Genomic DNA, 14,257 nt, shown 5'->3' with positions numbered 1-14,257 from the left:
GATAAGGATAACAACAGCGAATAGATGTGGATTGGGGGACTGGTGGTGGTGGTGGTGGGGGGTGTAGGAGAACTTACTCCATCACTCTCTGGTTTGGGAAACCTGCTGGCCAACAGCTGAACAGTGCGATTCCTCTCAAATCATTCAATCTTTCAGTCACATGTTAGCTCTGACACTGAAAAGCCTGAACCTGTAAGTGACCTAATGAGGGTTCATCACTTTCACCTTCTACATGCACGCACGCACGTGCATGCACGCACACACACACACCCTTCCCAATGCCATAATAAGAGATGGAGTCTAGCTAGTGCTGCAGCAATATCCAAATCCTGCATTCTGCCGTTTGACAGTGCTTCAGGGCTTCTCTATGTGTGTGTATTGAAACACACACACACACACACACACACACACACACACACACACACGTTAGCCTCTGTATTTATAACCGATTATGAAAAAAAAAAAAGAACCAACCAACATTTAGCTAAAAATCTGTGTGCATCTGCACTCATTCATGTTTGCATAGAGATCACATAGCACATAGCATTGTAGGGTATTGTATTAAAAAAATAACTTTTTTTTGTTTGTTTTTTACACTGTGATATGCAGCAGGGGACTGACAGGTAGTCTTTATAACTGGCAGCATTAATCCTTGTGTCTTGACACACGCAGGCGCACACTCACAAACTGTAAATACAGCATTTGCCCTTGCAACAAGCTCCATCTCCTAACACAGTGTACAGAGTGAGCTAAAGGCACGCCTATATGCATACATACACACACACATTCAGATGGCTGTGTGGACTGAATCAGGCTGCTTTCATGTGTAGCAAGGTGTCTGGATGAGGTGATCATTTGTCATGTGTGGGATTGGAATGCAGAGAGGAATCTCAAGAGGAGCTGAGTCTCCTCACAGCTCCCAGTTGTATTTTCACTGCTCTGATTCTCAAGCAGATACACTAGCATCCTGAAACGCCTCATTTGTCTGGTTCCCTGTAAAAAGCTCAAAGCTCCCAACAAGAATAAGAGCGGAAAGCCCCACCAGCAGCCCCTAGAGGCCGCAGTGTTTATTACACAAAACGGTACGGAAATGTTGAACGGGATGAAGGAAACAATAAAGATACAGACTAAGGGCATGGGTATTCTCCTTCAGAACTAGTTCTTAGGACATGCTGTTCGACCAGTCAAATTATAGCTGCTCAAAACAGCAACACTTGAAGACGGGGTGAAAACCTGGAGAAGCGATACAGTTTGAATGTGGCGATAACGGTGCACATTTTCAGATGGTCTCTCCTTGAAGAAATTCATACTGCTACACTCGGCTACACCCACGAAAAGAGACAGAAATAACTGTGTCAAGAATGAATAAAGAAAGTCAGAGAGAAAAGTTCAAACCCAGACTCCTTTCTCACCTCCACACCAATCACAGCGTGAAGTGGGTGCTGAATGGTGGATCGTCATTTTCAGACAGAAAATCATCATACAGAGTACCAGGAGTTTGACCGGCTCTGATGGAGTAGACTGGCCTCTTTACTGTTACGGTGGTTAACGGAATAGTTTGACATTATGAGAAATGCTCTTAGTTAGATGGATACGACTGCAGGTGGAGCCAGCAGCAAGTTAGCTTAGCTTAGCTTACAGACTGGAAACAAGTGTAAAAACGTTGCCATTTTACTGGGGGGTTATGTGCTAGACTATTTCTTGGCCATGACTAGTTACATCCTGGAGTCTCTGCTGGTTGCCTGGCAACACCTCTGTTTTTGAACGGATTAAACAAACAAGATATAATGTGTTAAATAGTGAGCTTCAGATGTGCTGATAAATGGATTTTGTTAGAAAAAGGTAGCTGTTTCCCCTGTTCCCAGTCCTGATGATTAGAGGTGAGACAAGAGATCAATCTTCTCATCAAAATCTTCACAATAAAGTGCATAAGCTTCCCAAAATTGTGAACTATTCCTTTAAAAAATGAAGGGGACACTTGAGGAAATGACAATCGGGTCACCAACTTTAAAAGGGATAAACCCTTTTAAACCCTTTTAAGTTGATAAATGTGGTAATCAAATTCATCGAACTCTGCCTGTTGCAGTATAAGATATCCTGTATGTGGAGGACAGCAGAATAAGAAAGGTAAAATGAGCAAAAAACGTTAAGATTCATCCTCTGGAGGCCATCAATATCTACAGGAAATTTCAAGGAAATTTAACAATGAAATTCTGAGATTGATATCCAAACCCAATGTGGAAATCCGGCCACTAGTTGTTGAGTTCTGGCCTGAATAGTTAGACCGGCAGACGGATGGTTCGACCAACATGCAAGCTAATGGTCAGGTCCTGCTGCCAGTGGGTCGATACTAGTTTTGACAGCTGACACATGACAGGTGATTTGACAGTGGATCAGTTTCAGAGAGATGAAACATTTCCTGCATGTTCCGTGTGTCCTATTACGGAATGGGCGAATCAGTCATTTGACACAGTGTATAAAATGACTAATTTGTTTATCTACCCTCTTAGTTTTACTCACAGAGTGTGTGTGTTTGGTTTTGGGATTAGAGCAGTGGTACATGTGGCTGTTGATGGCATCTTTTCTCTTTGTTTTGCTGTGGGGTTTAGAGGTCAGGACGGAATGATTAATCAGCCATTAACTGATGAGCTGATTCATTGCCGGGTGCAGCACAGGACAACAATAGAAATACCAGTGAATTCTGTTACATTTAAAGTGATAACACACAATCATTTACATGTATCTTCTACCTTGTTTTATTCATGAAGGTTGACTGTCATAGCTGTGGTGTTTCTCACCCATCAGGCTTGAATTTCCGATCGTGGATCTCTTTTCTTCATCTGCACAGGGTAACCACAGAATCTGGTTTTGTGTTAGTCCCCAAAGCACTGCAAATAAAATTGGCAATTTATTACTGTATTCCGACTCCTGAGCTGCACAAACCTGCACTTCCCTCCTTGGCTAAATGATTTCAACACTGTAAATGAATTTTTTCTATAACAGTTGGGGAAAAGTTGGGGTGTTGATGACAACCACAGGGAATGTCATGTTTCCGGGATCCAGCAATTAACTTAAGTTTTAATGAGGATTGGGGTTTTCCTTTCTTTGTACCTTGTCTACTGAGATCTGAAACTGTCACAACTTCACATCTTTTCTCTTTCTTGTCACAGTCGTGCTTCTTGCTAGTGACACCATGGTATTTTCTCCCACTTCATGTTGTTTTCTACAATACAGAAGGTAAAAACTGACAGATATTTTATTCAGCACTTTTGTTGAATACAATGCTGGATCATTGCTTTTGACTTGCAGATCGAATCAAAAATAAACACCGTGGGCTGTGGTAGCCGTGTTTTAAGATAAAATATTTCTTAACTGTCCTAGCAGCTGATATACACCCTCACTTGTCAGTTTATTAGGAACACCTAGCTAAAACTGATGCGGTGTAATCCAACAGTCCTGCGATACAGTAAACCCTCCTTCATGAAGGTTATAATGTTTACTTTTTGTTGAAACCCTGTTAAAGAGGTGCTGATTTGTGTGATCATTCTTGATTTGAATGGGGTGGACAAAATAATAGGAACACTTGCAAACAAAGTTGTGAACACAGACACCACAGATTACATTCTCCAAAATCATACAGTTGAATCAACACCTCTCTAAAACAGTTTTCAACAAAAACCTTCATGTAGGATTCATTGCCGGACTGTTGTATTAGACTGCCTTAGTTTTAGCTGGGTGTTCCTAATAAACTGCCAACTGAGTGTATTAATGGTTGAAGATGAAAAGAGAACAGGAAATACCAGTGTATGAAATACCAATCATATTAACAGTTTACAGTGCACACCTGCATATCTCCTCTGCATAGCTCACAGTTTTCACATCCCACACAGATCTTCTTTCCCTCACGGTAAAGTTGCAAATTTGGAAACTACTCTTTGTACTTAAGTGTTAAAGCTGATGATTATTTTCACTCATTTTCACTTTTCAGTTAATTACCAGATCACTTCCTCAATTCATGACTAATCATTTGGTCGATAAAATGTAAGTATATTGGTAAAAAATTTAAAAGAGCCCAAGATATCATATCGAAATGTCTTGTTTTGTCCAATTCATTCAAAAAACTTTACTTACAATGATATAAAACAAATCCTCACATCTGAGGAGCTGGAACCACAGGATATTTGGCATTTTTGCCTCAAAAGTGACTCAATCAGATGTCTTATCTTTACTCAGCATTATGTTTCATCTTATCCACTGTATATCATCATTCTTCTATCGCTGCAGTGACCGTAGAAACCCCCACAGGGATCATTAAAGTTTCATTTTGGCTCTCTTATCTTAATGTTTCCTGGGCACCTGATATTCAGTCCTGTATGGAAATAACCAGAATCCTAGTTCCCAGTTCTAATCCCCTCCGAGTGGTGCTGAGTACAATACCATGTTAGGTAGTGAGAGAAGCTGTGTGGGTGTATGAGTGAGTAGAAGAGTGAATATGAGTTTGAATATAGAGAGCATTGAGAGGAGTGAGCTGGATATTGGCAACAGAGAGCACGACTGATGCAGTTTATTGTTTTGCACTGAGAACTGGAAACATGTACTCCCTTGGCCTCTTTTTACCCGAGTAGATAACTATGAATGAGACACATCTCAGGAGTCGTTGAATGTATTGGAGGATATTCGAGTCAGAAATGGTAGCACGCACATCAAAATCAATATGGTATAGGTGCAGGACAAGAATCAGTTGCATCGTGTGATCCCCTAATTGTAGGTGGAGCTGTCAGTTTTTGTTAATACAGACAACCTGTTTTTTGTTTGCATGGATATTTGACCTATTTGAAGACCTTGCACCTCAAAACATTGCATTAATAAAATCTGGTGATCTTGGAAGTTTCAGTGTGCTTCTCCTTTTCCTAAAGATATATATTTACCGTATGGTGGGACATGATGTCGATATAAAAGAAAGCAGTGATAGGATTAATGCTTGGTCCCACATAATGTATGTAAGGGAGTGCTGTTGAGTGTCGTCAGCAGATCTGCGGCTCAACCTTGAATTTCTCTCTGCACTGTTAATTTCATGGCTAATGCAAGCTCTCTCTTTGTCATTAAATATCAGCTGAAAAACACTCTGAGTTAAAGGCTTCTCTGCACTACACCACATCTTGTAGCACATGACCCACAGTGAGAGCCACTTTGACCCACTCTTGAGCTTTTAGTTCTGTGGGATTTTGAAGCAGCATCAACCGGAATCTCTTGCAGCAAGTTTATTTGAATTGAATCCCATGCCTTGGAGAATTAGTTTTTATCTATTTTTATCAGTGCATCATCAGCAAGTTAGATCTGACTCAATAATGATGTCCACTTTCTATACGAACTGTCAGTCACTGTACAAAATACAGAAGGTAAAATGGTAAATGTGAGGTGTCTGCAGGAAAATCAATGATGAGCTACGATGAGACTGCATCAGCGTGCATGAAAATCATACAATCTACATTGATCAGCCTGCGGAGAGAATCTCTATCCCTAACCCAAGTCCAATAAGCTAGTTGGAGTGTATTGACTACTTCGAGCATGAGGAAACCCCTCATCCAGGTGTGTGTATGTGTGTGTGTGTGTGTGTTTTTTTCTCTGTAAAACAGCTATTGCAATTAATAATGGAATCAACCGCCTGGTGTGTGGTGTGGTTTGGCTTCCCTAATGAGGACTGGATTCATCCTCAGTGTCTGACAGTGCGCTGAGCAGGATATGCTGCTCTCCAGCCTGTTTCCATGGAGATACTCAGGAGCTGTAGCGTTCCCCCACGCCCCCCCCCACTCCACGAACATACACACACACACACACACACACACTTCTGCTGTACATTCCTCCAAACAGTGCTGCTTCATAAGAGGGATCTGGGCCAGGGTGTGCAAGTGTGTGTGCGGGATATAATGGTGTGTTAGCAAGCACACAAGCATGTATGGTGCCATTGACGGATACGCATATGCTATTGTGGTGGTTTTAAGCTTTACGGCAGTGAATGTGCAAGTGTGTGTGTGTCTGCAGCTCAGTATGTCCAGTAATGTGATTGTACAGTGTGTTAGTGTGTGTGTTGTACTCTCCCACCCCCCCGTGTGTCATGCTAGAAGTAGCTGCTAATCCTGAAGCTCTGCTGTAGCGAATGTGCAAGTGTGTACGTGTTTGTGTATGTCTCAGAGTGCTGTGAAGGCTGAATTATCAGCTGTGCGTGATACTCTGAGTGGTCATTGACAGAGTGTGTGTGTGTGCTCATGCAGTGTATGTGAGATAGTGAGTCAGAGTGACAGAGAGAGTGCAGAGAGGAGAGAGGTGAGGCGAGTGAGGGGCAGAAGAGGTTAGAAAGAGACAGAAACAGCAGGTGAAAAGACATGATGATTTAATGAATGCAGGAAACAATTGTTAATTGTAAGCCGTGAACAATATAATCTCATTGAAAAAAAAAAAAAAATCCTACTGCATTCTGTGAGCTACATGTGCGCTGTTTTATGTGTGTAGTTGCTTGTATCCCCCTAGGGCTGTAAAGCCAGAAATGGTTCCCTGTAGTTCTTGCTTACAAGGTGACAAAGGTGACAAGTGATTCCTGGCCAGACAAAGAGTCCACCACAGGGACGGAGTGTGTCGAAAATAGCTGCGAAAAGGATCTTTCTGTCTTGGCAGAATGATGCAGTGCAGACCTGAACAGAGAGTCCCTGCTGTATGGAGGCCAGGGCAATCCCTGTTGCAACAGGATATCTAATCCTGAAGCTCTGCCCTGTCAATATGCAGCCTGCCTCTGTTTGAAGAGTAGATCCACCCTTTGATTCATCAACCAGATCTGGTACTTTTTGGGTGTTACTGCTTGGTTTTGTCAAAGGAGCATGGTAATTAAGCTAAGCACTGTGTCAACCTTTCAGATGAACCTTTTTGGCAACCTTTATAAAACTACACTTATCAATTTCTTTCATCACTTGTGGTCAGCAGAACAAATACAAGCAAGACGTGGCAAAACCTAGGTCAGAACCTTGTATATGGCTGGACTGCATCATAGGCTATTTGCATTCTGCCTAGTGTCAGCCGGTTTCAGCCCTTTATCTGTTTGCTGCTCTGCTTCTCTCTGTGCTCACATGCACAGTTTTTTAATATAGCTGAATTTCCAATAAAGCTGTTATCATTTACATGTTTACCTGTTTCTCTTGTCAGGCAACAGAACACGTTTGAAATAGTGACTGAAACACAGCCCATTAAGACTACATGAACCAGCAGCCACTACCAAACTATTTTCAAGCTCCTGCTCTGCACTGCTGAAATCCTGGTTTTATAACCGCAACACACATTAAAACAATGGCTGCACAGTGATTTCGGCTAAATTTATTTGTAAATGATCACTCAGAGACAAAGTGAGAGGTTCATTCATGTCAGCTGCTGTGCCGTCAGCATAGAGAGGTGCGCCTGCAGAGGGTAAGCCTGACCTTGTGCTCACAGGGCAAAACTGGCTGTCTTCTACTGACACCAGCAAAGGTTTGTCCAAACGTCGCTAGATTTGTGGCTATGTGCTTTGTCTGAAAAGTCGACTGATCTAGCAACACAGATGCTAAATTGGCAACAATGCTTGTTTGCACGAAATCATTTTGAAAGAGCAACGACCGGTGGGGAATCTCCAACACTCGGCCAGCTGACCAATGGTGTGACTTCATCACTCAGTCAGTCAGCCAGGGACATTCTTGTTTATAGGGCTTGCCCCACTGTTGTGGTTCAACCAAAAGATGAGTCCATCTGATATGTTAGCACCTTATTAATCTGTTAGGAAAACATATTAGTAAGGCTGCAACTAAAGATTATTTCAATTACCGATTAAGTGCAGTTTTTTTTTCTCCAAAATAGGGAATTATTCCCATCTGAAAACCTCAAATATTCATATAGTGGAAGCTGGAGCCAGTTCATTTTTGAATCAAATCCTGATTAATTTTCTGTCAATCAGCTAAGTGACTAATCATTACAGGTCTACATGTTTGCAAACAGCTGCTTAATTACAAATCCTGCAGACATGGTGTGACATTAGTATTCATTTGTTAAGGTTAGGGTTAGTTGTGTATTGCCTGCTGCAGCTGAAAACCAGAATGAAAAAAAAAACAGTAATGTTTGGAGCCGTACAGCTAAACAATGGCCTGAACTTGCTCCTTAAAGCCGGGGCTGCAGATTCAGGTGATAATTATCTGGAGGTCCATCAACATGAGCACAATGTGTCACACTGTTTTCACATTGTCATTCAATACATTGTTATTATAAGAATATATATTATAGTGTTTTTAAATGAATAAATTAAATATCATGTTTTTTGGGTGGTCATCTGCTGGATGAATTTAGATTTAAGACCTCAATGTTTCTAAACAATGTTTCCTGGCTACACGAACATCCCTAAATAAAAAAGCAGATACTAGATGAAATATGGAATGGATACATAAAACAAATATGTCCTTAATTTGGGCTCTCTTATTTTACATTTGAATTTCATCCCACAGGGAAAAAACAGAGATCAGAATCAGCTTTATCGACCTATGTAGTTTTAATCGGTATGTTATCATGCGTGAAATTGATTTGACTGTGTGTGTTCTCCCTAACAGCATCTATAGTGAACATCTCCATAGCTGATAATAGGATATGCTGTGTGCAGGGTTGGCCTGCAGAGAAGCAGGGTGGTAGCAGTCATCTCAGTCTATCGCACTCTGGGGAGCGCTTATAGGATCAGCACTTGTCAAGGCAGGAGAGAAACTCTGTGGGAGTGGGTGTGTGTGTATGTGTGTGTGTGTGTGTGAGTGTGTGTATGGACACTAAGGTTAACAGTACCACATGGGCTTGATCCTTCGCCAATGCCATGGTACCTGCCGTGTGTTAATGGCCAGAGTGTTCTGACTCACACAGGGCGGCGATGCCTGCCAGGTGGTACATGTCCACACGGGGAATTCAGAGTGCTAATACTAATGTGCTAAACCAGCGTCCAGTCAGGCAAGTGGGGGTAGCCTGAGCTCTACGGACAGGATATAACACCGACAGGGCATGGCAGGGTGCAATGCTTAGCCGGTTTCCTCAGCTGAAAGCTCACACGCTCTCTGTCATGCTGTTTCTGTATCATGTATATAAACATGTGAGCACACATGCACTGCTACAGAGACTTGTCTTCAGTAAAGCATTCTGCAGGTGTTAAGTCGAAACACCTGTGAAATACAGGTCTTTGTAAAGAAGAAACATCAACTTGTTTGACACTCGCTTTCATCTGAATAACTGTATTTTCTTGTCCAAACTTTACCACTTCAGTGATAAAGTGGAGCTTTAAACCTTGCACAAACACTGTGTCCAACTTCTTTTATATTCGATTTCAAACAAAAACTGACTTTCCACGCTTCAACCACTCTTTCAACTTTCAATTCACTTTGGCAAATCCCTAACTAGCCTCTAATCAGAAGGCTCTGCCCACTTGGAAACAGCCAACGTAAGAGGTTTTAACTTGACTCTCACAGGCTGCTGGCATGCAGCACCCGCTGCCTGGCCCGAACAGCAAACCCTTGGCTCATCAGCATAACTTGAGCATGGATGTGGAATATTAACAATGTTGGACAGTCCACTTAATAGGGATCCATCAAGCCCCTCAAGGATTGTCTGGAGTTCAGTATTGAGTCCATTGATTAATTTTCAGCTCTTGGTTATAGACAGATGAATAATTTTAAGGGAAAACTATTTGATTATATATGTTGGACTGATATTGTTTTCTCTGCTGCTTGGACTTTTCAGCAACTTGGTGATATTAATGCTATATTTCTCTACATTTTCTGAACATCAAAGTCACAAACAGAGCCTTTCCAAATGTGTGCTGGCAGATGACTGAAATCTAACCATTTAGTTTGAGGCCTTTTAGCAGCCTCAGCATTCAGTAATCGTTTTAATTGCGTGGGATTAGTTAGATCTGTTTGTCACCACAGAAACACGAGAGGCTCTGATGTGTCATAGCACACAGAGGTGAGGGCACTGACAACACAGTCTGGCACCCCGCTGCAGTGACAGTTTAATTCAAAACTAATTATGGGAAACTCTGAAGCTTGTCTCGGTGTCTTCAGAAGAGTCTGCATGAGGTGAAAAGTGTTGACATGTGCCTTTCAGCGCTTAGGATCATGCTGCAGAATAATCTTTATCACTGACTGGATTTTAAAATACTAAATACAGCGGCGGTAGAGATCATCAGCAAGATCTGTGATCTTTAACCTTCACCACAACAAGAGTCACTGTAAAAAGTTAAGTAACTTTTGTAAAATAAAACAGATACTTGAATCCTCTTCCTCTAAGCTAGGAATACTACCACCAGAGGGCAACTCTCTCACTTTTCCTATCAAATCTTACAAAGATTCTCTCATAATCCCGCGGAAAGGTATAGATTTAGTCAAAGAGAGTGTTTGTCTGTCTACAATGCTTTTAGATTGACCACTTAAGAGACTGGGCATGTGTGCGCTGTGTGTCATGCTGTGTGTTGAGAAGAAGGAGAGACAGGTAAAAGCACGCACCTCCTCTCTAAGCCATTATTCTTTCAACCCATTAAAACCAAAAATCAAAGCTCCCTGTTCTCTCGATGAAGACACTATAGGTGTTTTGGTGCAGAATACCAATATCCCATGATCCCATTCAGGATTTTCAGGTGTAACATGTCGAGTTGGGAAGTGTCGCACACAGCCAGCCAGTTTGAAAGCATTTTCTGTCCCTTTCTTCTGTCTGTTGGTTAGAAGGAAATCTCTAAAACGACTCACTTTGACTGAAAGTTAAGCCATGGACTAGAGGAGATTATACACTGGGGTACACTGATCTGATATCTGGTACCTCAGCCATGAACTGACTGATACACATAAACTGCCTGTTAAAGTTGGCTGTTTTTAGAGCCACTGGCCTCGTTTGTATTAACAAATATTTCAATAGGTATAGAGAGTTTTAACTTTAAAATTCATCCAATCTTCACAAAATTTGGCACAAAATCTGTTTTGAATTTTTGAAGTGGTTGCCAAAATGTGGCAGTTTGAGATACAGTTCCATAACTCTTTTTAATGTAGTGTCCAACGGCATCTGAATTGAAACATGCAAGTATAGACATGCTTTACTAACACGAAGAGTTTAACAGAATTAAGGTGGTATTAAAAGATCATAGCCACCATCAGCCAGTCAACCTGACATCTGGAGGTTTTTTTCAGCCTTAGAGGATGTTGGTTTCTCTCTGAGTACTTTTGATAATCCCCCCCTAGAAACACAAAGATTGTACAGTATGTCAGGTGGATACACACTCTGACTGTCTACTGGTTTTTTGTGTTCGACATTACAGGCTCAGTTTCTATGGTAGCATTTATTTGTAAAGGGGAAATGAAAATGCAAGAGCAGGTGATTCCTAATAAAATCTTATCTGGATCTGTCATATGAGCTGCTGTTGAATTCTGTTGCCATGAAAAAAAAAAGCAAACAGCCCTGTGGAATTACACTGCATGCTTTTACTGAAAATCACATTAACCAAATAGTTTGTGTCTTGTACTTGCTAAAATCATTTGGATGAATGTCTTAATGCCCCGTAGGATACTGATTTGCCTCTGTACCCGTTATCCATTCAGGCCGTTATCCCTGCACAAAACCCTCCACAACAGCAGTGCTACCACCCAAGGCACTCTGAAACCAGGACAAAAGCTTGCTATTGTGCCTGCAGATGGGCATAATAAGAAATATTGCTGTGTGAAATACCCAGTTTGTGCTTGTGTAATCTCCCTCAGCAGCATCTTTATTAAAATATTCTGTCACTGCAGTGTGCTCTTGGTGTCTTAAGTAGAGACAGCTTCTGTTGAATGTCAGACTGCTTTGACAAATCACACCACAGACCGAGAGCCACACTGCTTATATGCAGCAAAACACAGCTGATGGAAACACCAAAGCAGGACATCAAAATGGTTGCAATCAGACTACAAAGTGAAAGAAAATAAAAGAGGTCAAGGCCTTAAAAATTGATGTCCAAAATCTCATTGTTTGCATCTTGTAGAACTGTGGCCTGTAAAAATATGATGATCTGATGACTTTTAAACTCAAGTCATCAGATGAATAATATGACAATAATACTTTGCAGACAGACAGAAATTATTGAGAGAAAAAAGAGAAAATTAGAGCAATTAAAGTGAATTTAAACGGTCAATTTTGCCAGTTAAAAGTCAACCAGGGAATTTAAATAACCTGAGTGACAAAGCACCGTTTCGTTCAGTTATGGGTATTGAGATGTAGCCAGCGGCCCTACCTAGCTGAAAATGAAATAGGTAAGACTCTGTCAGTCACCTGGCTGCAGTCTGGAGCCATGTACTGTAAGAAACCTCTCCGCTTTTGACAAAAAAAAAAGAAAGAAAGAATTTTAGTTGTGAAGGCAAAGCTAAGGTACAGTTTTTCTTTGCTGAATTTCTGTAACCTGGGGTGCACATAACATTTTTGGTCTGGTTCTCAAGGGAGCACCTGGAGATGTTGCTTTACGTAGCCTTTGCACAGCATTGTTACTACCCCCCTGACTGCTCTCCTCACTATCTCCTTCTCTTCCAAACATGGTAGATGATGATATAGGCCTACTTCTTTCTCCCTGGTTGAGCCTGCGATCAGCTGTTTGCATCCATGTCAACAGCTGGCTCTGTTATCATCTTAGACAAGTGGATGTGCATCAGGGATGAGAGGTGAGAGTCTGACAGCCAGGATCTGTACTTGCTTTTTATTACTGCTCAAGGACAGTGTGAGGGGACGACAGAAGGACTTTCTGAATGTTGGAGTAACTATCTGGATTGCTTATCTTCACTGTGTTTACCGTGCCATACACAGAGGAGGCTGCCAAACGTTTTCCTGCTTGCTTTAAATGCATCCATTCTCTTACAGTGGAGTCTCTGTCACCAGACAAGCTGGCTTCATATTTCTGAGGGATCTTACTAATGTTGCTTGCATTTCTTGAGACCAAGTTGAAGGATTAGAAATTAGAAATTGATCACGACTTCAGTGATCCATATCTGCTTTCAAACTCATGAATTAGACGTCTCAACTTGGTTCCTGTCACCAAGAGTGAAATTCTTTTGCTGGAGCCTGAGAGAGGTGAACCATATGATGTTTTCACTGTCAAGCATGTTGGCTAAGGAAGCACCAAAAACACTCTGTGCAGATACGTTTTAGGTCACTGTCATCACTTGAAGCCACTTGAATTTTAATGGAAAATATGGGATTGGATTTCTGAAACTGGCTGTGCCTGTTGTCAACAGCTGCACTAAGTTCATGTGCTCATTACTGTTTTTGTGCCTTTCAAAAGCTGGACGACTGAAAATTTTTGTCCCCATATGAAAGACGCTGCTTTTATCCACAAGATTGGGATTTGCACGGCATATTTTGAAGCACATCTCTTGGCTTGCTTATACTTCTGTACAGTAATATATAAACATAGAACTTCCTGTACGTGAAGAAATGCAGTCAGTGAATTTCTGTGAGTGCTTTCCAAGGGTTAGGGAAATTCTAAGATGAATAACACAATGTACAGAACAAAATGACATTGTGCTAAGGCCTTAATGTGGTATTTTGGTAAAGAAATGTGAAAATATATTAGTCAACTAAGGAATATAGAGTATGTGTCAGAAATCAAGTTTTGAAAGCTACAAATCTCAGTCAGTGGTATTTATCAATAATCCTATTGACCCTAATTGCAGTAATTTTGTACAATACAGGAGCACAAATCTTCCTCTTTGACTTTTTGAGGTTCACAGAGTTCAGCAAAATGCAAAAGTAGATTCTGTACAGGGTAAAGAAATATCACATGACCTATAAATCTGCGACTACATGTATATCAGGATATAGGAGTTTTTTTAAAATTTTCCCACAAATACGGCAGTCAATGATAATCATTATTGGTTTCAGAAGTGCATGAATAAAAACTGCATGGTCAGAGCACAGCGTGGGCTTTAACAACAGACACACGTGTATGTGCACAAAACACATGGGTGCAGACATCGGGTTACATCAACGGTGGCTGAAGAAGACATACATGATAAGACACTTGTTTCTGGACACTGATTAAGAAGTGAGTAGATACAACTAATAGTCACTTGTTGGCGTGACAAACTGTGTTAGCGATTAGCTTGTTCGATGCATTAAATGTATTATTCATACAGTCTGGCTGCTGGGTGCAAGCAAGTAGGAAGAGAGAGTCTGGCATCCTGTTTTACCACAGTCTCCTGAACAC

At 41.2% G+C, this 14,257-nt stretch overlaps 1 long non-coding RNA gene across 1 annotated transcript in view; it reads right to left on the bottom strand.

The window, feature by feature from the left end:
- Positions 1 to 2,742: 2,742 nt before the first annotated feature.
- Positions 2,743 to 14,257, bottom strand: part of LOC111661480 (uncharacterized) — a 69,406-nt gene continuing 57,891 nt past the window's right edge. The window contains exon 4 of the long non-coding RNA XR_002761228.2: positions 2,743 to 2,888. This is a non-coding gene — a long non-coding RNA (uncharacterized LOC111661480). The remainder of the gene's footprint in view (positions 2,889 to 14,257) is intronic.

Source organism: Seriola lalandi, unplaced genomic scaffold (assembly GCF_002814215.2).
Source record: "Seriola lalandi dorsalis isolate HSWRI2012SDOR001 ecotype SW California unplaced genomic scaffold, Sedor1 jcf7180002054544, whole genome shotgun sequence".
NCBI lineage: Eukaryota > Metazoa > Chordata > Actinopteri > Carangiformes > Carangidae > Seriola > Seriola lalandi.
The sequence above is the reverse complement of the archived record's forward strand: the minus strand, read 5'-3'. Positions and strand labels throughout refer to the sequence as shown.